The following is a 27424-nucleotide window of genomic DNA, read 5'->3' on the forward strand; positions in this document are numbered from 1 at the left end:
TCTGAAAAAGTTTCGAAAATGGTAATAGATGTTGAATTTGTTCCATTAACGAGGAATGAATGCAATTTTATAGGGCTTTGGCAGGTTCCCCACTCCGGAAACATTTGGACTAATGTCAACCTCTTTTAGGAATATCGGGGATTTCAAGTCAAAATTCTGCAGGATGGTGATAAGGAAGAGAAAGAGTTCCATCCGTACTAAAGCTTCTCCGAGACAATTCCGCTTTCCTAAGAGAAGAATAAAATATTTCAGAAGTTGGTATGATACATTTGCCATTTTTATATATTAGTCTTTGGGCAGGAGTACATGTCTTTTTATAATGAGCGATACTTAGTTCCATGGAAGATTTGGTTTCACAGATAATAGTTCTTTCTTAGAAATTTATGTATAAAGGTTTTTATACTATATAGCAGTGATATAACAGAGTGCCCAAATTACAACCAAAATCCACTTATTTTCCTGTGAAGTGCCAACATGGCATTTTAAGCAGTAACTTATTGCTACCTGTTCTTCCACATCTTTTAATTGTATCGCCCCCCTGAGGCAACAAATACAGTTGAAAGAAGGAGGGCAAATTCAGACTCTCGTTGTAACTTCTCTCCAGGGTCTCTGTAGAGGAAAAATGGCTGGTCCAGCAGGAGGACCTCCAAAGATATTGCAGTTCTGTCAACAACTTCTCATTTTCCCGCAGTTCCTAACAGCCAATGAAGTGTTGCTTTAAAATAGCGCTGAGAGCAGCATCTCTTAAGTTGCCTGGGATTTGGTCCTATTTGGTGAACTCTGTCCTGAGGTGATGGTCTGAGTGCCCACAGAAATGGCTCCGAGTGCCACCTCTGGCACCCGTGCCATAGGTTCGCCACCACTGCTATATAGCATTGGACCAATGGACCAGGTACAAATAATGTGTGCAGTATATATTTTTGTGGCCTCATAAAAATTCATTCCCTTAGAGTATTTTTTGGCAACTTTTAAAAAAAGGCTAGATGATGAATAAATTATCATTTTATTGGACTCTATATTGACCACTCAGTCCCCAGAACATAGGAAGAACAAAAGCCCAGTAGTTAATTAGGATTCTGGGATCACCTGTCTGGTGCACCAAATTGACAATAAACTGCATAGTAATGTAGCAGCCTATTGTGTGAGTGATTGGCCCCTGTGTCCACTAACATTAGAGTTACCAGGCGGACATATATTGAAAATATAGAAGTTGATTTATATAGGTCCATCTATCAAATAAGTATTTGATCCCAGGCCCATTTTGCAAGTTTTCAATCACTTCAACTGTGAGAGACAGAATTAAAAAAAAAAATTCCAGAAAATCACATAATTTTTAAATAGATAATTAATTTTATAGCACGAAATAAATATTTGATCCTATAGAAAAATAGAACCAAAAATTTGCTACAGAAACAAATTAAAGAGGTCAGACGTTTTGTGTATTTCTTGACCAGGTTTGCACACACTGCAGCAGGGATTTTAGCCCGGTCCTCCATATAAATCTTCTGCGGATCTTTCAGGCTTCACTAGGTAACATTGAGTTTCAGCTCCCTCCAAAGATCTGTGAATAGGTTCAGGTCTAGCAAGTGGGTAGACCACTCCAAAACCTTGAAATGCAACTCCTTTGTTGCCTTGGCTGTGTGTTTTCGGTCAACCTTCAATGCTCTTACTAAGAGAGGGAAGTTTTTGTCCAAAATCTTGTAATACATGGCCCCATCCATCCTCCACTCAATATGGTACAGTCGTCCTGTCACCTTTCCAGAAAACTACCCCAAAGTATGATGTTTCCCATGCTTCATGTTTGGGACGGTGTACTTAGTTTTGTAGTCATCCTTTCTCTTCAAATCCAACAAGTTGATACTAAAGATTTCTATTTTGGTCTTATCTAACCACATGGCCTTCCTCCATGTCTTCTCTGGATCATCCAGATGGTCAGTGGGGAACTTCAAATGTTTCTGGACATGTGCTGGCATGAGCAGGTCCTATATCATTTGAATACATGACAGCATAGTGTGTTACCAATGGTTATCTTTGAGACAGTGTTCCCAGTTGGCTTCAGGCCATTGACCAGGTCCTTCTGACCTTTCTCAGAATCCTACTTACCCCATGAAGTAAGCTCTTACATGGAGCCACAGACTGAGGAAGATTAAAGGTCATTTATTGTTTCTTGCATTTTCTAATAATTGTATTGTCTTCTTACCTCGCCTATTGTCCTGTAGCCCATACAAGCCTCTGCAGGTCTACAATTTTGTCCCTGGTGTCCTTAGACGGCTCTTTGGTCTTTCCCATGGTGGAGAGCTTAGAGTGTCAGTAATTTACTGTATGGACACTCAGTAAACAAGTTTAGACAGGGACAATATATACAGGAAATAAGGGCAGAGTAGGAGGGGCCTCTTAAAGAAAAACTTAAAGCACTGAAAGAGTCAGAATAGTTGCTGGTTAGTAGTGGATCAAATACTTATTTCACCCGAAATAAAAATCATTCAATACAAAATACATTTTTAGATTCTGTCACTCACAGTTGACCTACAATAAAACTTACAGACCTCTACATCCTTTGTAAGTGGTAAATCAAAAACTTATTTTCCCCACTGTATATATGTGTGCTCAAAACTACCTGCAGCTAGAGGCATGAAGGCACCGTTCTTTTGAAGTTCTCCTTTCTTATTAAGGAAATTTTCTGGGTTGAATTCTTTTGGATACTTGAAACAAGTTGGATCCTTTAGCACCGACGTCAACAATGGGAAAATATTAATATCCTGAAAAAAATAGAACAAATTGGAAAAATTCAATTGTTGAGGAGCCATTTTGAATTTTTTTAATTTTTTTTTAACTATTTAAAGGAGTTGCCCAGACATCCAAGGCTTATGTTTAGCTGCAGTTAGCAAGTAATGAAAAACAGTCGGGTGAAGCCCGGGAATAGATGGGACAACAGTGGTGGTGCTGCCATAGTGGACATTCAAAAGTTAGTATTTTGTTTCTTTATTGAGAACAGTATTCTGTATTTTGAGATTCTCACTATTTATATTTCACATGATCCCTTTAAGGGGTACATTGTTAGTTGATTGTAGCCTCTATTAGGGGAAGCAGAGGAGAACCAGAGGCACTATATCATTGTGGGCTCAATTACTCTTTGTTGGTAACTTAAGGCAACCAACGTTTTAAACACTGAGATTACGTAAAGGATTTGGATTTCTAATTTTTTTTTAAAAAACTACTTTTTAATGCTTTTTAGGTGTTCATATTAGATTTCTTTCTTTCTATACAAGTACCTTAGGTAAAGTGTAGCCTTGCAGCTTGACCTCCTTTGTAGTTTTCCTTGGGACACCAAGAGGTATGAGGTCTATAAACCTCTGCATTTCGTGAATCACGGCTTCTGTGTAAGGCATTTGGGTCCTGTCTTGTATTGTTGGGCTTCGATCTCGACCAATGACTTGGTCAATCTCCTTATGAGCTTTTGCTACAGATAGAGATGAAGGACATTAGCTAATGGCAGCTGCTAGGTCTTTAAAAATGACAAGCAAAGACCTGGAATGATGGCCGATGATCACACACTATGAATCCCTAAGAGACTGTGGTCTTCTCAGACCACTGAATCTGAGAGGTTAATATCAATGCAAAAAAATAAAAATTGAAAATAAACATGTCCATACAAGCATACACTGCCTGGGCAAGCATGACATAATGTACATTTCCAATACAAGGTGGTAAACACAGATGTAAGCAACCCATATAATGGGTTGAATAGAGGTATGCCATTGCCTGGAGGTATATTTGACGGTATCGCTTTGATGGAAAAAAGTTGTTAATACAGAAAATAAAAACAACATACTGGGGGTCATTTACTAAGGGCCAATTTGCGTTTTCCCGACGTGTTACCCGAATATTTCCGATTTGCGTCGATTTTCCCTGTATTGCCCCGGGATTTTGGCGCACGCGATCTGATTGTGGCGCATCGGCCCTGGCATGCACGCGACGGAAATCGGGGGGCGTGGCCGCACGAAAACCCGGCGGATTCGGATAAACCGCCGCATTTTTTTAAAAAAAGTATTGCGGGACTCGCGCTTACCGTCACTAGGAATAGGCCGGTGAACTTCAGTGCATTCCGGCGGGCCTCGGGGAACTTCAGCGCAGCAGCGCCACCTGGTGGACGTCGGAGGAACTGCCTTAGTGAATCCCGGCCGGACCCGAATCCACCGCAGAGAAGGCACCGCTGCATCGCGAATGGACCAGGTAAGTAAATCTGCCCCTTTGTGTAGAATGAGAGCAAGCAGAGATCTAGAAAGCCGTGAGGAATTGATACAGAAAATATATTGGAAAAATGTATAACTTTTCCTTAAAAAAAAAACATATCAATAATTTGCTTAAAGTGGACAACCCCTTTAACTGTCTTAATGCTCAGTCTGAAGTATTTGATAGCTGAGAACATTGTCGGAGATGGGGAAAGGTTCCCCAGTAGTGCTACCATTCTATTCCATAGTACTTCAGGTAGGTCTCTAAGGCCACCCAAGCTTTATCAGTGGAATTTCGCCACCAACACATCAGTTGATCTGTCAATGCAGATATGTGAAAGTCCCATAAGTCTGGGAGGCCCAATCCACCTTTCTGTCGATTTACTGCTACTCTCTGGGTGTTGGCAGAGGAGAAGAAGAACTTAGAAATGGGTCTCGGCAAAGTTCTAAAGAGATAAATAAACCGCGGTATAATGTACATTTTATGCGCGGCAATTCTGCCAAACCAAGATAAAATTGTTTTGGAAAATCTGGAGAGCTCTTTGCCTATATTAGCCTCCTAGAGTTTGTGCGGAGGTGATATGTATCCCTAGATATAAAATGGAGGAGGATTGCCAGTTCAATGGGAAACTCTTTTTAAGATAGATCAGTTGTTTTGGGGGAATTGCTATTGGGAGGACCTGACATATTTATTTTGTAGTATTTTGCACCATATGCTTGAATTATGTAGAAGATGAAAGGGAGAGATTGAAAGGGTTTTGTAGAAGTCAATATAATTTCATCCGCAAATAGCGCTATTTTCGTAGGGCCCACTTTTATACCTGGAGCATTGGGATCTGATCTTATGAGCTCAGCAAAGGTTCTATTGAGAGGATGAAGAAAAGAGGGAAGAGGAGACACCGCTGTCTCATACCGTTGGAAAGGGTGAACATCCGATAGTGTAAAGACATGCTTTAGGGTGTGAGTATAAAGAGTTGATTGCTGTATGGATGGCTCCAATTTGGTGAGGGCCGAGAAGGCGTACAACCAATTAACCCGACCGAACACCTTCTCGGCATCTATTGTCACAAAGGTCGTCCCTATGTTGTGGCGTTCTGTGGGTGTTATGTGTTATGTGGAGCTTGTCTCCCCAAAGTGAACCCCACCTGATCATTCTTGATTAAATCCGGAACAATGGCTTGTAATCTTCTCGCTAATGTCTTCTTTGCATATATTTTAATATCACAGTTAAGAAGTGATATGGGCCTACATTTTGCAGGGGCAGTGGGTGTTTTTGCAGGTTTGGGGTTGGTGACAATGTGGACAGCTAACATATATTTGGGGAAATCAAAAGGTACTTTCATGTGGCATATTATGGTGTCTGAAAATGTCTTCAAATATTCAGCAGGGAGGCCGTCCGGCCCGGGAGGGGGGTTTGTACGCATGTTTTTGTAGTAGAAGATTTCGTAGCAGGTCCCTTTCCTGGGTCGGGGAGAGAATATTTTTGAGACAATAGAGACAATTTCTCCTTCTTTGTTTGATATGATCTGTAGATTAATCACTAAGATAAGACGTTGTCAACACTTTATAGACCCAATATGTGCGGCCAAAGCACCAGCAAATACAATACGAACCAGAAAACAGAAAAGATCTGGTGTAGAGATGAGCGAACATACTCGTCCGAGCTTGATGCTCGATCGAGCATTAGCGTACTCGTAACTGCTCGTTGCTCGGACGAGTATTTCGCCCGCTCGAGAAAATGGCAGCTCCCGCCGTTTTGCTTTTTGGCGTCCAGAAACAGAGCCAATCACAAGCCAGGAGACTCTGCACTCCACCCAGCATGACGTGGTACCCTTACACGTCGATAGCAGTGGTTGGCTGGCCAGATCAGGTGACCCTGGGATAGACTAGCCGCTGCCCGCGCTGCTCGGATCATTCTGTGTCTGGATGCCGCTAGGGAGAGAGCTGCTGCTGGTCAGGGAAAGCGTTAGGGTGTTCTATTAGCTTACTGTTAGGCAGGAGTGATTCTCCAAGAACCCAACAGCCCTTCTTAGGGCTACAATAACGTTCTACTTTTTTTTTTTTTTATTTGCATCTAGTACCATTTTGTGAGGAATTAGCAGGGGGACTTGCTACCGTTGTGTTTAGCTCTTAGTGGCACACATATCCACCTCAAACACCAAAGTGGGAAAATTTAGTAGGGGTTGGATTTCAATTAGGCACAGTCTGCCATTTTTCCTTTTTTATTTTACGTTTATTTTGTTTAATAACTCAGCGTCATCTCATCTGGCATAGTAGTGTGCTTTCATACTTGGCTAGAAAATAGCCATAGGAGAATCCAAACGGCTTACGCCTACAGTAGCGTTATATATTTGATTTCTGGTTGATCTGCTGGTGGCTGTCCTTGCTGCAGTGCATCTACTAGCCAATTGTGAGCAATTTGTAGTGAGACTTGCGACCGCTGTGTTTTGCGCTTAGTGACGCACATATCCATTGCAAAGACCGAAGTGGGAAAATTTAGTAGGGGTTGGATTTCAATTAGGCACTAACTCAGTGTCATCTCATCTGGCATAGTAGTGTGCTTTCATACTTGGCTAGAAAATAGCCATAGGAGAATCCAAACGGCTTACGCCTACAGTAGCGTTATATATTTGATTTCTGGTTGATCTGCTGGTGGCTGTACTTGCTGCAGTGCATCTACTAGCCAATTGTGAGCAATTTGTAGTGAGACTTGCGACCGCTGTGTTTTGCGCTTAGTGACGCACATATCCATCGCAAAGACCGAAGTGGGAAAATTTAGTAGGGGTTGGATTTCAATTAGGCACAGTCTGCCATTTGTCCTTTTTTATTTTACGTTTATTTTGTTTGATAACTCAGTGTCATCTCATCTGGCATAGTAGTGTGCTTTCATACTTGGCTAGAAAATAGCCATAGCAATAGGATAGCATCGTTTGGTTTTAAAAACTCAAAAACACAAAAAAAAAAAAAAAACACAAAAAAAAGTTTAAAAAAAATTAAAGCTATAACTCTCATTTTAAAAATGTTTAACCCGAGGGCTAGGGGTAGAGGACGAGGGCGGGGACGTGGGCGTCCAACTACTGCAGGGGTCAGAGGCCGTGGTCCTGGCCGGGGTGAGACACCACCTGCTTATGAGGGAGCAGGGGAACGCCGCAGAGCTACACTCCCTAGGTTCATGTCTGAAGTTACTGGGACTCGTGGTAGAGCACTGTTGAGGCCAGAACAGTGCGAACAGGTGATGTCGTGGATTGCTGACAATGCTTCGAGCAATTTGTCCACCAGTCAGTCTTCCACGCAGTCCACCCATGTCACCGAAATCGCCACTCCTCCAGCTCCTGCACCTCAGCCTCCTCCCCCCCAGTCTGCCCCCTCCCAGGAAAATTTGGCATTTGAACCGGCATACTCTGAGGAACTGTTTTCTGGACCCTTCCCACAGTCACAAACCACTTGTCCGGTTGCTGCTGAGCAATTTTCCGATGCCCAGGTTTTCCATCAGTCACAGTCTGTGGGTGATGATGACCTTCTTGACGTAGTGGAAGTGTGTAAAGAGGTGTCCGACGATGAGGAGACACGGTTGTCAGACAGTGGGGAAGTTGTTGTCAGGGCAGGAAGTCCGAGGGGGGAGCAGACTGAGGGATCGGAGGATGATGAGGTGACAGATCCAAGCTGGGTTGAGAGGCTGGGTGAACACAGTGCTTCTGAGACGGAGGAGAGTCCTCGACCAGAACAGGTTGGAAGAGGCAGTGGTGGGGCCAGACGGAGAGGCAGGGCCAGAGCTGGTGCATCAGCGCCAAATGTGTCAACGAGGGCTCTTGCGGCGAGGGCTAGATCTTCAGAAGTCTGGAGGTTCTTTAAGGAAACACCGGATGACCGACGGACTGTGGTGTGCAACATTTGCCAAACCAGGCTCAGCAGGGGTTCCACCACTACTAGCTTAACTACCACCAGTATGCGCAGGCATATGAATGCTAAACACCCCACTCAGTGGCAACAAGCCCGTTCACCTCCGGCCGTGCACACCACTGCTCCTTCCCCTGTGTCAGCTGATAGTCAGCCCCCTGCCCAGGACCCTGCCACAAAAACCCCATCGTCGCCTCCACGATCCTCCACAGCATCCACCAGCGTTCAGCTCTCCATACCCCAGACGCTGGAGCGGAAACGCAAATATAGTGCAACCCACCCGCACGCCCAAGCCCTTAATGTGCACATCTCCAGATTGCTTAGCCTGGAGATGCTGCCCTATAGGCTAGTAGAGACCGAGGCCTTTCGCAACCTCATGGCGGCGGCCGCCCCTCGGTATTCGGTCCCCAGCCGACACTACTTTTCCCGATGTGCTGTCCCAGCCCTGCACCAGCACGTGTCAGACAACGCCGTTTCTGACAAGGTCCACCTGACCACGGACACGTGGACGAGTGCTGCCGGGCAGGGCCACTATATATCGCTGACGGCACATTGGGTTAACTTGGTGGAGGCTGGGACCGAGTCTGACCCTGGGGCTGGTCATATACTGCCGACGCCGAGGATTGCGGGGCCTACCTCGGTCCAGGTGTTTCAGGCCTACTATGCCTCCTCCTCCTCCCACCCCTCCTCCACCTCCTCCTCCGAACTACCATCCGTGGGCACGGCGCCATCAGTCGGTAGCTCTAGGCACAGCAGCAGTGCCGTTGCTAAGCGACAGCAGGCGGTGCTCAAACTGCTGAGCCTAGGCGATAAAAGGCACACCGCCCAAGAGCTATTACGGGGCATCACGGCGCAGACTGATCTGTGGCTGGCACCGCTGAACCTGAAGCCAGGCATGGTTGTGTGTGACAACGGCCGTAACCTGGTGGCGGCTCTGCAACTCGGCAGACTGACACATGTGCCATGCCTGGTCCATGTGTTAAATCTGATAGTTCAGCGTTTCCTCAAGACATACCCCAATCTGTCAGATTTGCTCACGAAGGTGCGCTGCATCTGTGCGCATTTCAGGAAGTCCAGCACAGATGCTGCCACTCTCAGGGCAGCGCAGCGCCGCCTCCAACTGCCCGCTCACCGACTGTTGTGCGACGTGCCCACGAGGTGGAATTCAACACTGACCATGTTATCCAGAGTTTACCAGCAGCGCCGAGCCATTGTAGACTGCCAGATGTCAACTTCCACCAGAACTGGTAGTCAGGTCAGTCAGCTTCCTCAAGTCTACAATGAGGAGTGGACGTGGATGTCTGATATCTGTCAGGTGCTGAGTAACTTTGAGGAGTCAACACAGATGGTCAGTGGCGATGCCGCCATCATCAGCCTCACCATCCCGCTGCTTGGCCTGTTGAAAAACTCTCTGATCAGCATGAAGTCAGAAGCTTTGCGCTCGTCACAAGAGACGGGGGAAGAAGATTCCCTTGTTGATAGCCAAAGCACCCTTAGGTCTGTTTCTCAGCGCATATCGGAGGAGGTGGAGGTGGAGGAGGAAGAGGAGGAGAATGTTGGCGAGACACAAGAGGGGACCATTGTTGAGTCCTTCACTGTTCAGCGTGTATGGGCAGAAGAAGAGGAGTTGGAGGAGGAGGAAATGGACAGTCAGGCCAGTGAGGGGAGTGAATTCTTACGCGTTGGTACTCTGGCGCATATGGCAGATTTCATGCTAGGCTGCCTATCCCGTGACCCTCGCGTTCAAAGAATTTATTCCAGCACCGATTACTGGGTGTTCACTCTCCTGGACCCACGGTACAAGCAAAATCTTTCCACTCTCATCCCTGCAGAGGAAAGGAGTGTGAGAATGCATGAATACCAGCAGGCCCTGGTTCACAAGCTGAAACAGTATTTCCCTTCTGACAGCGCTAGCGGCAGAGTGCGTAGTTCTGCGGGACAAGTAGCGAGGGAGAGTAGGCGAGCAGGCAGCTTGTCCAGCACTGGCAAGGGTACGCTTTACAAGGCTTTTGCCAGCTTTATGTCACCCCAGCAAGACACTGTCACCTGTCCCCAGTCTCGGCAGAGTAGGGCTGATCTTTACAGAAAGATGGTGAGGGAGTACGTAGCTGACCATACCATCGTCCTAAATGATCACACAGCTCCCTACAACTACTGGGTTTCAAAGCTGGACATGTGGCACGAACTGGCGCTGTACGCCTTGGAGGTTCTTGCCTGCCCTGCCGCTAGCGTCTTCTCCGAGCGGGTTTTCAGTGCAGCTGGTGGCATCATCACCGATAAGCGTACACGCCTGTCGACTGACAGCGCTGACAGGCTGACGCTTATTAAGATGAATAAAGCCTGGATTTCTCATAATTTCCAATCTCCACCAGGTGAAGGAAGCTCAACCTGAATAATTTATCCACTCCTCCTCATTTTCCTCCTTCTCCTCCTCTTTGTACAGTAAAGCAGAGGAAACTGGCTATTTTTTGACAGGGCCCACTGGCTCTAGCTATAGTACTTTATGCATTTAATTTTTCTGGAGGGCCACCTACCCGGTCCTCTGTTTTAAACAATTTTTGGGAGTGCCACATACAGGCACTCAATCTATTCAATTTTTCTGGAGGGCCACCTACCCGGTCCTCTGTTTTAAACAATTTTTGGGAGTGCCACATACAAGCACTCAATCTATTCAATTTTTCTGGAGGGCCACCTACCTGCTCCTCTGGTTTGAAAACTTTTTTGGACTGCCACATACAGGCACTCAATCTATTCCATTTTACTGGAGGGCCACCTACCTGCTCCTCTGGTTTGAAAAGTTTTTTGGACTGCCACATACAGGCACTCAATCTATTCAATTTTTCTGGAGGGCCACCTACCCGCTCCTCTGGTTTGAAAACTTTTTTGGACTGCCACATACAGGCACTCAATCTATTCCATTTTACTGGAGGGCCACCTACCTGCTCCTCTGGTTTGAAAAGTTTTTTGGACTGCCACATACAGGCACTCAATCTATTTCATTTTTCTGGAGGGCCACCTACCCGCTCCTCTGGTTTGAAAACTTTTTTGGACTGCCACATACAGGCACTCAATCTATTTCATTTTTCTGGAGGGCCACCTACCTGCTCCTCTGGTTTGAAAACTTTTTTGGACTGCCACATACAGGCACTATCCAAAATAAATTGTCTCCATAGCAGCCTCCACACGTTGTCTCCATTGCTACCTCCAAAAGTCGTCCATATAGCTGCCTCCATACATCGTCCCCCTTATCAAACGAGGTGTGTCAGGCAGAAATTTGGGTTGTTTTCATGGATTCCACACTTTGTCGCCACCCTGCTGTGTTATCCACAAAATATACTGGCAAACTTTTATCATTTACCAATATTATTTCAGCGCTTCTTGCGCATCTGTTTACATTCCCCTCACCCGGCATATCCTAAACTTATAAGAACGCTACTACACTTGATCTTATACAAAAGGTTCTTAGAAGTGCTGTTTGGGGAGTAGCCTAGAGACAGGGGCTTGGATTGGCGAAAGCTCGCCTGGCAGCGGAGCGCCAGCTCCATGCGCATCATGCGCTTCTTGCGCATCTGTTTACATTCCCCTCACCCGCCATATCCCAAACTTATAAGAACGCTACTACACTTAACTTGGTGCAGGCTGGGACCGAGTCTGACCCTGGGGCTGGTCATATATTGCCGACGCAGAGAATTGCGGGGCCTACCTCGGTCCAGGTCTCAAAGGTCTAGTATACCTCCTCCTCCTCCCACCCCTCCTCCACCTCCTCCTCCTCCGAATTACCATCCGTGGCCATGGCGCCATCAGTCGGTAGCTCTAGGCACAGCAGCAGTGCCGTCGCTAAGCGACAGCAGGCGGTGCTCAAACTGCTGAGCCTAGGCGATAAAAGGCACACCGCCCAAGAGCTATTACAGGGCATTCCACATCAAACTTGTTAACTTTATCGCCACCCTGCTGTGTAATCCACAAAATATACTTGCAAACTTTTATCATTTACGGATATTATTTCAGCGCTTCTTGCGCATCTGTTTACATTCCCCTCACCCGCCATATCCTAAACTTATAAGAACGCTACTACACTTGATCTTATACAAAAGGTTCTTAGAAGTGCTGTTTGGGGAGTAGCCTAGAGACAGGGGCTTGGATTGGCGAAAGCTCACCTGGCAGCGGAGCGCCAGCTCCATGCGCATCATGCGCTTCTTGCGCATCTGTTTACATTCCCCTCACCCGCCATATCCCAAACTTATAAGAACGCTACTACACTTGATCTTATACAAAAGGTTCTTAGAAGTGCTGTTTGGGGAGTAGCCTAGAGACAGGGGCTTGGATTGGCGAAAGCTCGCCTGGCAGCGGAGCGCCAGCTCCATGCCAAGATCCAACTAACATAGTTTTAACTGCAGCACCTTTAATCTACTACTAGTTCACTGCCTCCATACATGGTCCCCTTATCAAACGAGCTGTGTCAGGCAGAATTTTGGGTTGTTTTCATGGCTTCCATGTTAACTTTGTCGCCACCCTGCTGTGTAATCCACAAAATATACTGGCAAACTTTTATCATGTACCGATATTATTTGAGCGCTTCTTGCTCACCTCCTTTGGTTTCTCTCTGCCACCCATTGGTTTGAAGCCTGAGTCCATTTAGAGTATGTCGCCATGCCACTCTCTAGCCTGCCGCTGCTGCCGCTGCCTCTGCATGCCGTCCCCTATAGTGTCAGGGTCAATTATTGGATGTTTTACATGCTATCTAGCTTCATTCTGTCACTCTGTCATGGCCATGCTGTTGCCCATAGTTTTGGCATAATGGTGCGATTAAGCAGCCTCAGAGGCATCCATGCATGCTGCCCCTGCTGTTTCCTGTCCATTTCCGTGGTGTTTCCATCCTTTTCTGAGGTTCCCAGGTGTTTGGCCAAGCTTCCCTGTGCAGAGCCTTGGTCCCCTTGAAAAATGCTCGAGTCTCCCATTGACTTCAATGGGGCTCGTTATTCGAGACGAGCACTCGAGCATCGGGAAAAGTTTGTCTCGAATAACGAGTACCCGAGCATTTTAGTGCTCGCTCATCTCTAATCTGGTGTTATAATAAGGCCTCTTCAATAAAATACACTGTATATAAAGCTTAATACACGTTTATTGGTATACATTAAAATCATGAAAAAAACTCATCTGAGAATGATGTGATTTTGTTGCCAACCACCTGAGGTATCAAGTGGCTGTTAACTCACCCCGGCTGGAGTCCTGTTATGGACAAAGCTTAAAGGGAACCTAACACCACGAATCTACCTATAAAGGTAGATCGTGTGGTAGGTGGATCAATAGGACGTGAGGATAGCCCTTTTAAGGGCTAATCCTGACGTCCCCGCGCTGTTTTGTGAACTTATATTATCGCTTTATGCTAATTTTGTTATGCGGCTACTGGGGCGTGGAGTAGCTGCAGCTGTGGCTACACGGCGCGGCTACTCCACGCCCCAGTAGCCACTTTACCCCTCCTACCCACAATCTTCAGTGCGCAGCTCCTGGCAGCTGCGTGCCCTCGTCCGACAAACCTGCCGTCTGCGCAGGCGCAGAACAGCAGGCCTGCGCCTGTGCGGTCACTGCTCCGAAACAGGCACGGGCCTGCTGTTCTGTTCCTGTGCAGACGGCAGGTTCGTCGGACGAGGGCGCGCAGCTGCCAGGAGCTGCGCGCCGAAGATTGTGGGTAGGAGGGGTAAAGTGGCTACTGGGGCGTGGAGTAGCCGCGCCGTGTAGCCACAGCTGCAGCCAGTGGCGGAACTACCGCCGTAGCAGCCGTAGCGGTTGCTACGGGGCCCGGGAGCCTCAGGGGCCCGTGGGGCGGCACATTACAATGTCTGCTGCGCAGCATTACGACCCGGTCCGACCGAGGCCCGGGGCCCGGGCCCTTCTATACGGCACGATAAGGCCCCTCCCCGCCCCTGTGTATCTGTCCCTGCGCCCGCCCCTGTGTATCTGTCCCTGCGCCCGCCGCTGTGTATCTGTCCCTGCGCCCGCCCCTGTTTCTGCCCCCTCCTTACCAGTCCTGCGTCGGCGATCCGCCCACCTGTTCTGTAACTCCTCCAGGTTGCACCGCGCACGGTGCAACCTGGAGGAGCCGAGCCGCCATTTTCTTCCGACTAGCCGTGAGGTGAAGGTATACGGAAGAAGACATCACCGGTGGGTAAGTATATGTTTATTATTTGTATAGGGAAAGCTTTTTTATTAGTTAAGGGAGGCCCTAGGGGATTTTTTATTAGAGAAGGGAGGCCCTAAGGAATTTTTTATTAGGGAAGGGAGGCCCTAGGGGATTTTTTATTAGGGAAGGGAGGCCCTAGGGGATTTTTTATTAGAGAAGGGAAGCCCTAGGGGATTTTTTATTAGGGAAGGGAGGCCCTAGGGGATTTTTTATTAGAGAAGGGAGGCCCTAGGGGATTTTTTATTAGAGAAGGGAGGCCCTAGGGGATTTTTTATTAGGGAAGGGAGGCCCTAGGGGATTTTTTATTAGGGAAGGGAGGCCCTAGGGGCTTTTTTATTAGTCAAGGGAGGCCCCAAGGGCTTTTTTATTAGTCAAGGGAGGCCCCAGGGGCTTTTTTATTAGTCAAGGGAGGCCCCAGGGGCTTTTTTATTAGTTAAGCGTGGCCCCAGGGGCTTTTTTACTAGTTAAGGGAGGCCCTAGGGGCTTTTTTATTAATTAAGCGAGGCCCTAGGAGCTTTTTTATTAGTTAAGGGAGGCCCTAGGGGCTTTTTTATTAGTTAAGGGAGGCCCTAGGGTTTTTTTTATTAGTTGAGGGAGGCCCTAGGGACTTTTTTATTAGTTAAGGGAGGCCCTAGGAGCTTTTTTATTAGTTAAGGGAGGCCCTAGGGGCTTTTTTTATTAGTTAAGGGAGGCCTTAGGGGCTTTTTATTAAGAAAGGGGGGCCGATAGGAGCTTTTTATTTGGAAAAGGAGGCCGCTAGGGACTTTTTTATTAGTAAAGCTGGGACATGTCATTAGTGAGGGGAGGCCACTGCTGGGCGTGTTTTTAGTGAGGTGTCTCCCCTCACCCCCTCACTAATAACATATTTAAATATATATATGTATATATATGTGTGTGTGCATAATATATATATATATATATATATATATATATATATATATACATATACATGTATATAAATAATTATTTGATGCCTTTTCTTTATTTCTATTTTTCAGATCTGGGTATGCTGTTTCATACTTCGCCTGATTCGTTGGACTACATCAATGACCTGGATTATTTTTTTTAATAAAATGGTTAACAAGGTGTTGTTGGGGAGTTTTTATTTTAATAAAATATATTTCTTCGTGTGTTTTTTTTCTACTCAAAACTTGCCTTAGTAATGGTGCTGTCTAATAGACGGCGCCCATTACTAGGAGTGGGGTTTAGTGTTAGCCGGTAAAAAAGGCTTAACAGTAACCCCCTAATCATTACCCTGGTACATACCGCCACCAGGGGTGCCAGGAAGAGCTGGGTACAATCCAGAACTCGACCATCTATAAATGGTCGGGTGCTGGGGCGGCTGCAGGCTGGTATTATTGGGCTGTGATGGCCCTATATCAATGGGCACTCACACCCCAGTAATGTCAGGGTGCTGCTGCTGTATTGTATCTGGCTGGTTATGAAAATGAGGGGGAACCCCACGTCATTTTTTTTTTAAAACTTGTTTTACAAAAAGGGTATGGAGACTCATTTTCTATAACCAGCCAGATGCAATACAGCTGCAGCACCCTGATATTATTTGAATCTGAGCACCCACTGTTTTTGGGCAGAGCCCAATACCAGCCTGCAACCGCCTTAGTACCGGATCATCTGTAGACGGTCAGGTACTGGATTGTATCCAGCTCTTTACAGCACCTCTGTTGGCAGTGGGTACCTGGGTAATGATAAGGGGGTTAATATCAGCCTTTACCAGCTAACACAAGGCCCCAGTCCAGGACCATTACTAAGGCAAGTTTTGAGTTAAAAAAACAACATTTTTTAGGAAATATTTTTTATTAAAATAAAACCTCCCCGACGCACCCTTGTCAACCATTTTATTAAAACAAACTATCCACATAACTAAAGTACTCCACTTAATAAGGCAAAGTATACACCATTTACAGATCTGAAAAGCATTTTATAAAAAAGGTTAATAAAAAGAAGTATACAGGCGGTCCCCGGTCATACAGGCAGTCCCCGGGTTACGTACAAGATAGGTTCCTTGGGTTTGTACTTTAGTTGAATTTGTATGTAAGTCGGAACTGTATATTTTACAATTGTCACTCCAGACAAAATTCTTTTTTTGCCCCAGTGGAGTTTCAATATTTTTTGCTGTAATGGGACCAAGGATTATCAATAAAGCTTCATTACAGACACCTTACAGCTGATCATTGCAGCCTGGGACTATAGTAACATCCAGAGTGGTCACCAGAGGTCACAGGGGGCAGAGGGGTCCGTCTGTAACTAGGGGTTGTCTGTAAGTCGGGTGTCCTTAAGTAGGGGACCGCCAGTATATGAATACTGTTACTCTTCAATAATCTGTGTTAAGCTTTTAGAGTTCATTAGTTTACTTTCAAATATCGACCAATGAATACTAGTAACCCCTTTGCTTTTTGGCACACAGGAGCCCCATGTTTCAGGACTATTGTTCACTATATTGCATGGACTCCTATGTAAGCCATAGGGAGATGAGCATGCGTTAGATGGAGCACATGGACTCTGTTCTGATGTGAAAGAGTTCATGTACACTATCAACCAGTGGAAACAGGCCCTTACGTTGACCCGGCCAAATAGTCACTGCATATGGAAAGAATTACTCTTAGTCATCAGCTTAAAGCGCATCTGTCTATTCTATGCTGATTTTTAAAAATGAGTTATCCTTATGGTAGACTATGAATATTAAACACCCATTTGCTCAGAGCCATTTTCTTTTTTTCTACTTTCCTAGATTTTATTGTGAAGAGCATTGCGTGAAGTGTGAAGGCCAAACAGTGATCAAAACTTGAAGAGAAAAGGAGAAGAGTAAAGCTACGTATCCTACAATCTATAGAGATAGAAGGATCTGGACAAAAGTGAGTATGGCTTACTTTACAACTATGTGTTAACACTATGGGGCAGATTTATCAAGCTGTCTGAAAGTCAGAATCTTTCTAGTTGCCCATGTTAACCAATCACAGCTCAGCTTTCATTTTACCAGTGCTCATGTATATTTTAAAGGGGAGCCTTGATTGGTTGCAATGGACAACTAGAAATATTTTGACTTTCAGACAGCTTGGTAAATCTGTCAGAAAGTTTATGGTTATGGAGTGAACAAGCAGAACTTGTGATTTGCTTGCCTACTCCTTTAACAATGAATACAGCTAAAGTAAAACCTCTAATAAATATTATTTTTGTTGATTTCCCTAGGTTGATCATTCGTTGAAAGTTCTGGTTTTGTTAATGTAAGTTAGAAAGCTTGAAATTTATTTTATAATCAATGCTGATTGGAGAAACATGAACAGAATTTGGATTATTTATATATTTTTTTCAGGTTGGCGAGTTTTTCATATATTTAATATGTTCGAAAAAAACAACATATCTTTTCAGAAGATGCAAACTAGTTGAATATGATACTTCCTGTCCAAGTAAGTTTTGACGAATTACATATAAGTTAAGACACAAATTTTTATTAAATGTTATACCGTTCTATAATTACAAATAGTTATATAGCTTAATGCAAGATTAACCGCTATCATTTTTGTGCTTAGGTGCTTCCTAGATGTTTTAAAGTTAAAATTTATATCAAGCAAGAAGAGATGGAAACACGGTGCTTTGGGTTTCAGGTAAGTTATGACTATGACCTAAGTGATAAAATATGTTAAACTATAAATGCCTTATGTGTTATTCCTGTGTTAGTTACTCTGTATACTTACAATATAAAAAACCCTTATATATGTTCAAAATGGGCAGGGAATGGGAAAAGGTGCCGTGGTCATCGGCGAAGGGGGGGGGGGCCAAGCCAAAAGTTTGCTATGGGGCCCACTCATTCCTAGTTACGCCACTGGCTGCAGCTACTCCACGCCCCAGTAACCGCATAACAAAATTAGCATAAAGCGATAATATAAGTTCACAAAACAGCACAGGGACGTCAGGATTAGCCCTTAAAAGGGCTATCCTCACGTCCTATTGATCCACCTACCACCCGATCTACCTTTATAGGTAGATTCGTGGAGGTAGGTTCCCTTTAAACACACTGGCACAACAGATACAAATATAAGGGTAACCATGCAAAATAGTAAATGAGCCATATTACATCACCACTGGGAATCAGGCTGGGGGGAGCGGCTTTAGAAATATCTGCTTTTTGTTGGGAGGCCTCCTTCCAAACCAGAGACCTTTCAAAGGGACTGTTTAGCCCCCGAGCATTAATGGAGACTATTCTAATCCCTATTTGTAAACCTGAGGGAAGAGGCCTCTCCTAGCTGCTCATCATGCATAGCCATTAAGATACATAACACTTGAGCCCTTAGCAAACAGCGTAAGAATACAATGTGGGTTGGTTATAGGTGAAGTTGGCCACCCTACACAATAAACTGAAAAACAAATATTGAACCGTAGGCACTACTAGTGTGCCAAAAGAGTAAACAGATTGTACACCATTTTTGGAAGTCACCAAAGGTGTGTTTTCTTGTGGGATAGAATTTTCCATATGTTCACGTCTAAACTGGAAACAGCCTTACAGTTACATTGCCCCATGATTGGACCCCCTAAAGTTCTCCCGGTGTCTGCCACTTTCGAGCAAGGTGCTGAGGAGGATTTTTTCCAGAAGACGTAGTGAATTTTTTTAGGCGTATCTGCCAAGGTTCAAGAAGAGTGAAGCTTGAAACAGCTTGACAATGTGCACGGTGTTGTCTCTGTGGATGAGGATTTTTGTAGGGAATCACCACCTGTAAGCAATTTTATGTTTTCTTATTGTAGAGGTGATTGGCTGGAAGACCTTCCTGGCTTGCAATGTGGCTGTAGAGAGGTCCACAAAGAGCTTGATTTCTTCATATGGCGATGGTAGGGATTGCACGCACAGGAAGACTGTCCAATTTAGGGAATTTATGAGCCTTGTCAATGCAAAGTTAATTTTTGGTCAGCTCCTAAAGAAATGCTTCAGTGAGCTTCTGAACATAAGAACGTAGCATATGACCTAGAATCATTTCATAGATACCTCTAAGTTTGACATTATTTCTTCTATCACGATTCTCCAAGTCGATCGGCTTAGCCTGAATTGCGCCGGCTTTGTCTTCTAAGATGCTGTGTGAGTCCACCAAGCTCCAATGGGCTATTGTAACACTATTGTGTCACTCTGCCGTCTATATTGGTAGGTGTTCTTTGAATTGGAGCAATCGGGCAGAATAGGTCTTTGTGGAGTGAGGAGCAAAAGGACTCTAACATTGCTTTAAGCTTGACTTCTGAGACCATTTTGTCTGAGGTTTGAAACTTAGCAAACGCATCCGGTGTTTCAGGTTGAATAGCAGATGTATCCTCTAAGTACAAATTTTAATCAGTCATCTTTTGACGTTGCTTAGCTGGCCATGGAGATGGTGAAGAGGCTGAAGAGTTATGGCCTAACTGAGAGCCAGATACAGAGTTAGAGTTCTCCACTAGATGAAGAGCTAAGAGAAGCATGCTGTTCTCCTGTATTTGGGGTGAGGAGGGCGCCATATTGTGGGAGCCTGGTGGCGGGGGTCGAGTCCCATTTATCAGGATCTAGGTGCATACCCTGAGGGCCGAATGGTAGCAGGAGCTTTGCTTTGCGCCAACGTGGTGTGCGGTTGCTGCCTTGTGGTGTTGCATGTAAAAATAAGCTTTAATCAGCTTATTGCTCTGTCCGGTGCAGTTTTTTTTCCTCCCAACCTGTCGTGGGCATCTTGGAGGGTTTGTTGCTGCTGGTTAAGGGGGGTAAGTTGCTGGTTTTAATGCCATAGAGAATGAGCTCCTCTCTTATGGGGCCATTTCAGACAGTGGCCAAACCACGCCTCCATCCTTAATAATTATTTGAACCTGCATATTTCTGATCTCAAAAAAACTATTTAAACAGTAATTTTTCATGACTTCAAGTTCTCTTATAAAATTGCACTTGATTTTCCAACTTACCAAGGACATCCGGGTGCTTCAGAAGTATTAACAGAGAGTAGGTCATGGTTGTACTGCTGGTTTCTACTCCAGCAAAGAAAATCTGAAGGGCGCTGGTGAGCAAATTCTCCATGTTAAATTCACTGTTTGGGTTGACCTTTTCCTGTTGAAAGAAAATAGTTCTTCGATAGGATTTGGAAAAATGTTAATAATGCATTTAAAGGACATCTACCACCAGGACCAAGGATTGTAAACCAAGCACACTGACATACTGATGCGTGCCTCCTCTGGCAGGATTGGCTCTCCTTTAAGAATCTTATGCCCTGTTTTACATAAAAAAGCTGTAACAATTATGGAAAGAAGCCTGAGGGGCTCCAGACTTTGTAAATATTAATAGAGCTTGGGGCACCTCAGGGCATAATTTTTAATGCCTAAGAATTTTAAAGGGCATAAGAAGTTTAAAGAAGAGCAAATCCTGCCAGAGCGGCCACACACCAGTATGTCAGTGTGCTTGGTTTACCATTCTTGATCCTGGTGATAGATGCCCTTTAATTAACCTCTTGTTTAGTATTCTTATTTAATAGTCATACATGTAGAACTACACAGCACAGATTTCATTCTGGAGGACCTGAAATAATTTTATATTATGCGGACAGTTTGCAGATTTCAATAGGAAGAGTGTAATCTCTTGTTCCTCATAAGTTTACACCGTTGATCAGCTGTTATTGGGGAAGTCAGGAAGAATATAACATTACATGGTGACTGTCCATGTAATACATGGATGCCTCAGGTCTACAAAAGTAGGAGCTCCTCTTACATGTTCTGCAAGGAACCCTCTCTATGAACTCCATGGGGGGATAATGCTGGTGCACCGGCATATTTTCGCAGCGCGATACATCAATAGGCTGCCGCCTCTTGATGTATCGGGCAGGGAGCTGCACAGCATTTATTCCATGCCAGGCAGGGCTTGGTGTAGAAATAAATACAGCCGGTGACTTTTCACACTCCCGGCCGGCCGCGCCACCCCTTGGGGTCTTTTCACTCTCCACTGGCGTTACGGTGGCCAAGAAGGCAAAATAATCATAAGTGCTAGCAATAAGCAGAGGTCCTTATAAATATGCCCCCATATGTCTAATAGGGCAAATGGGAAGGAACTGTAGTCCAGATTAATACCTCTTTACATTATTTAGCAAAGCCAGCTTGTATTTTTTAGGCTCAGGGTTAGATATGAACAAAGCTCGGTACTCTTACACACAGTAGGTTTATGGACAGTGCACTACCATGATGGCTTCTGTTTACATTCTGTTCCGTACCTTTTCCATTTTAATAAGGAAAGCGTCAACGAAATTTCTTGGATTACTGGGATCCAAAGTCTTCTGGTTAATCTTCACTTTCTCATTGACATACTGGGTCAGTTTGTCCAGGGACTTGAAAAACTTCTTATGATACCAAGGAACATATTTCATCACTCCAGGAAACATATCAAAGATCTAAGAAGAGCAGTGAGATTTAAAGTCAATGGGCCACATTTATCACTTTTGTGCGCCTAAGTGTAGTAGTTGCGCCTAAATTGAGGCGCACTGTTTTCCAGAATTATCACAAGCTACAACCATCTGTGATAAGTATATTTTCTGCCTCTTATTAATCACTTTACTTTAAAACAGTTTAGGAGCAATTTTGGCACAGTTTCGGCGCAATGTTAGATTCAGGCACTTACATGTGATCCTGCTACAAGCTCCTCTCTGCTTCTCCCACAGCCCAGAATGAAGATAACACTCACAGCAGCACCCAGGTGTGTGACACCCTGCACCCAGTGACCTCCTCAGCAGTGGCTTCTCCTGGAGGGGATCCCCCAGTGCTGGTCTCCTGCTGCACCCCTGTAATTCAGACACACTGGTGATACTGTGCAGAATTACATGGGGGACACTTGTATGTCGTATCTGCAACATTCTGCAAACTTCTGCAAAGTTCTCTTGCTCTGAGCTCAGGATTCTGCAGAATGTTTTGTAAATAGAAGGTGATGAACTGTAAATAGAGTCTGCAGCTCCTATCTGTAATGTATCTAATGTCTGTATTATCTGTACTAGTGTCTGCAGGGTCTGGCTGAGCTCTGCTGCTAGAAATAAGCTGTTCTGCAAAGGGGCTCAGTGCTTTCTTCTCAGATAACGCCACCTTCGGGCTGGAGTGTTTTTGCGCCCAAATGAAAATGTTGCAAGTAATGAATATCATTAGACGCAGCAAAACATCTGGATTGGTAAGGTAGATGAGGGAAAAGTGGCTATTTTTGCTGTGCGGCTAGTTTGACGTTTAATCGCAAAAATGGCGCAAAAACGGTGTGCCTGAATGAAAAGGCGCAAAAACAACAGAAAAAACGAGTGATACATGTGGCCCAATATATTTTAATGGAAGGTGGAATTCAGTAATGTTTCACACTAGTCTAGTGCTGCACCAGATTATAGACTTTTGAGTTCTTCTTTTAGACCTGATTTTAACTGGTCTAAACTATGTGCCACAAATCTGGTGCACCCTCCACATTTTTTTGGTGCACACACTATTTCTGGCTCAGCCAGGCCCCCTTTTCCAGAAACTACACCAACTTTCCTTGGGTCATGCCTCCTTTGTTGGAAGAGTTGAAGAAGTGCCAATAAATTGTCTTAAAGCCTTGATAAATGTGTCAGAATGTGTTTTAGACATTTTTATGCAAATCCATATTTTTTTGATTCCGGTGCAATAATAAATTCCCCCAATGAGTAAAGTTCCTCTCTTGGAATTGATCCAATGGGGGTCATTTATCATACGCAGGCTTTGGCCTCTTCATGTATCTGGTGGAGTCCTACACGGAGTCTATCTCTACGCTATGCCGGCAACTTCTTACATTTTCAGAAATGCCCCATGCTGGCCAACTCCCAGCCAGCTGAGCCTTCTACCCGACTGGCTTCCGCCCCCCCCCCCCCACTTACCCCGTCGTGAAGGTGGTGGATTGGGAACAATAATTGCAATTGCTAGCTGTAGGCTGACTTTGTTGAAAGGGGAGGATATTAGGCGGTCATGAATAGGAAGAGGCAGTGGATAAGAATTTTGACAATGCTTTTAGATGCATAACCTGGGCCTTTGTCAAATTAAATTATGATATTTATAACCATAGTTTTATCTTTTAAAATATTATAATATATTATTATTGCTATTACAAAAAAGTATTAGATCTACATTTATTTACACCTCTATAAAGGATGATCACATGATTGCTTGTAAAAAACACAGGAATATTGTAATTTGCTCTTACCTGCACCCAGGTTAGCTCGCTGTCACAAATGACTCGTATATACAAGATAAGACAGTAGCAATGTCCTCGTCCTCATATTCACAACGATTTCCAAACATGACGGAGAAGACAATGTTACAAAGGGCTCTGCTGAGACACTGCCGAGGATCAAAAAACGACTCTAGAATTGATACATTAAGAATAGTTTTATGTTTTATATGGTATTTGCAGAGTCACACCCTTCAAAAATTTATGTAGAAATTCTGTAATGTGTCACCCTACATCAACTCATGGAATCACCATTTCCCCGACAGATGGATATACATTTTCTATACGCTTAAACTGTTCGTCATAAGGTGCAAGTACTTGCCGCCCCATAATGTACAGTTATGTCATGGTGATCGCCTGGGCTCAGAAGCTGAGCCATTGCAATCACCGCCGGATCCCGGCAGCATGTGAGAGCCAGTTTCCCGCAGCAACAGCTGGGATCTTAACTATCCTGATCCTGGGTATTTAGCTCTATAGACGCAGGGGGCATGGTGCCTGCAGCATCTATAGGGACAATTACAAGGACGATCGGGGCCTGCCTGTGAGAACTCGAGGCCATCAGGCTTATCTGAAAATTTGATCCTGGTGGTAGATGTCCTTTAAGAACAACAGAAAATTTTGCCCAGAAAATGTATCAAGCTGTAATAGATTTCATGGATAACATTCTACAAACCTTTGGATTTCCTTAGCTCTTCGATCAGATAATGAGTCTCCTCTTGAATCCGGACCTCTGTATTTCTTTTCCCTATGCCAAAATCCCGTAACGTGGAGAGAGAAAAGCGCCTGAGCTCCTTCCATCTCTCTAAGTTTTTGGTAAATATCACCCCTGCAAAATAGATATTATGCTTATATGTCCAGTATAATAGATAAAAATAGAAGACAAATTAATCTATTAATACAAATGCCTGTAGTGGTAAGGTACAACAACATTTCAGTGTTTTAGTAAAGACTGTGGGAGGGAGGTTGCTCAGTCTACACATGAATTATAACCATAATAATAGAACATATGACAGATTCTCACCATAGTTTTTGAAAAACTCATCCCAGATCGGCATATCTCCTCGGTTCAAGTAATCGTCAGCCTTGTCCAAATAAATTTCCTTCACAGCCTTGTATCCAGTAACAACCACGACCGGACGAGATCCCAGGTAGACCGTGAACACATCACCGTACTTGTCACGCAGCTGAATTTCCATAATAAATCGTAATAGCAATTCCAAAATTATTTTTCTTCTTAAAGCTTTTTCTTAAAATGTGATGTAAGTATAGAAAGACATCACATCGACCAGATAACTATAACTATAAACTTTCAAATTTAAAACGGTCAGGTTGTCCTAAACTGGTTTCTTACTGATGATGGTCTTGGTTGAGACACATGAATCATGGTTCATTGATACATTTTTTGATTGTATAAAAAAATGTAAAATTAGTCTAAAATTTAGTATATAAAAGTATATACTGTATTATCTGCAATAAGCACAAAATAAGGTGTATTTCCAGGAAACAAAATCATTGTCATGGTTGAGGTCACATGATGGTTTCCATTGAACAGGACAAAAATCTTGGTCAGCAGTAGTGCTATTGAGTGGTTGTATCTGGTTCTATCACATGACTTCATTTAAATTGTTCTTAGCAGTAGTAGTTAAAGTCTGGATTCAATTGAGTTGTGTTGGAATGGGACCCAACTCAGCCAAGACCACCTTCAGTTACAAGTGGTTCAGGAGTTAGGACTATGGTTATTGATCACTGGCTCTGGGGTTACTGACCTTTTAGAGTATTACACAAAATTGAAATGTGAATGAGTCCTTAGTGCTTGTATGCTTCCTTATATAGAAGTATACAAGAATACAAAAACTTCAAGAAACCTGTCTGAGTATCGAAACCCTGTCAGTAACACCTCCTATCGGCGTCAACCCTAGAAATCCCGGCATTACATGGGCTCCGCCATTATAGGGAGGATCGTTGCTCCCCATGACATTATTGGGGATTGACAATTCCTCAGAACATGGTGGTGCACATGTACAATGTTCATGCACCACATTGATTTAAAGACCACAAAGTCACTGGCAGTGAAAGAGATAACACTGATCGCTGGCATAGGGTGACCTGAGCCAAACCCAGACCTGAACCTGAACTTTTGACTAAAGTTTGGGTCTGAGTTTAGGGGCCAAAACGGCAAAGTTTGGCATTGACTACAACTTTGTGGTTTAGTTCCGCTCAACACTACTCATGGTCATTCTGTGACATTTAATTCTCACATATATTGATCCTGTATAGACAAGTCATTAAACAACTTACTAAGCCCAAAAGATATATATTGTCCCATACCGTGAGACAATGTACACGAGACAAGAACATCTACAAAGTATAATAAATAAAATTTAAAAGGGAGGGGCAAATCAAAGTTGTACATCTCATTTAACCTGGAGGAGAACATCTCAGATGCCGGCAACTAAACTTCTTTTAAACACAGTGACCCCCATTTATTTAAATATCTGAGCCAGGTTTGTGTTGCGCCTGCTCTGTTTCCAATCAGATAGCAAAAATGTTCACCTGAAGGTGGTTTTAGTGCTTAGTCAGAGTTTGCACCACATTTATTACTGAGCTGCTCCACAATTCTGTCTGTGCCACAATTCTACATCATGAACAAAGTGCACCAAAAAAAAAAAGGTGCACACTTCCGGCCCCAGTGCAGGGGGCACCAGATTAATGAAGACGATGCAATGCTTTTGATTAACCGGCCGCACTCTGCACACTCCACTGCAAATGGCACATAGTACAGCCTGCACTAGTTTTGATAAATATGAGCCAATGTGTAACTTTTTGTGGATCATGTCCTACAAAAGTAATGCTAGCCAATACATCTGACCATCACCACTATGTCATGTTATCTAATAGGTACTTTACCTTCATCAGAGAATTTACAAAATCTCCTCCAAGATCGAGCATGTTCCCGAGCAGTGGTAGAGGTCTTGGTCCAGGAGGAAGATTCCCATGATTCCTAATTGACTTTAGACTTAAATACAAGATGAAGCATAAGATAAAGATGACTAGTAAAAAAGTTGGATCTTGTGGCAAATCCATCAGTTAGGTCTTGTGAACAGAGGAGCTCTCCAAATTTCATCAGCTTTGTATCATATCATCCTTTTTTTGAAGAAGACTAAAAATAGGGGTGGAGCTGGATGATGAAACATTGGAAGGGTAATCACATCAAAATAGATATCTTACTTCATTCAACATGTTGTAGCATGCACTAAAAACTGTAGTCAAGGAGGACCAGAAATAGGGGGGGGGGGTTAAAGTGGCCTCAGGTTGTAGGAAGTTCTTAATTGTTGTAGACTGATTCAACTTACGTCGTTGTATGAGTCTGCTTTATATTATTTATTATTTAAATAGACAATGGAATAGATTTTTGTTTGGATTTTAGATTTTGATATTTCGTATTATGTCTCTAATGAAGCTGAAGATGGACAAAACCAGTTTGCAGTGTTCAGAAGATTTTTATTAGGATTGTAACAACCAGTTTTGCAAGATCACCTGGAGGGAGTAGTCGGTTTGTTCAAACCATAAATCATATGTTTAATGGCAAAATTTCATGACCTCAACCAACTCTTTACATAGTTTTATAGGTGGCACTGTTCTTCTTCAGTCCCCACTGTTCTTGGGTAATCAGTGCCTTTTGCTTCAGCATCCGATATGTAATGAATTCCACAAAAAATAGCCCCTGGAGGGAATCTGAATTTGTTAAAGTTTTGGGGCATCTGTCAGGTTAAACTTGGCCCCAGAGGAGGTAATATTGATCGAAAGTTATTACAAGTTGAAGCCAAATGGATATACCAGCTGGACTCTTAAAAAGGAAATCTACCACCAGGATGAAGGATTGTTAACCAAGCACTGACA

At 44.0% G+C, this 27424-nt stretch overlaps 1 pseudogene; it reads right to left on the reverse strand.

Annotated features, from left to right (window-relative positions):
• On the reverse strand, nt 1–26657 carry LOC140076760 (cytochrome P450 2B1-like; annotated as a pseudogene).
• Between the last annotated feature and the right edge of the window lie 767 nt (nt 26658–27424).

Source organism: Engystomops pustulosus, chromosome 9 (assembly GCF_040894005.1).
Source record: "Engystomops pustulosus chromosome 9, aEngPut4.maternal, whole genome shotgun sequence".
NCBI classification, from domain to species: Eukaryota; Metazoa; Chordata; class Amphibia; order Anura; family Leptodactylidae; genus Engystomops; species Engystomops pustulosus.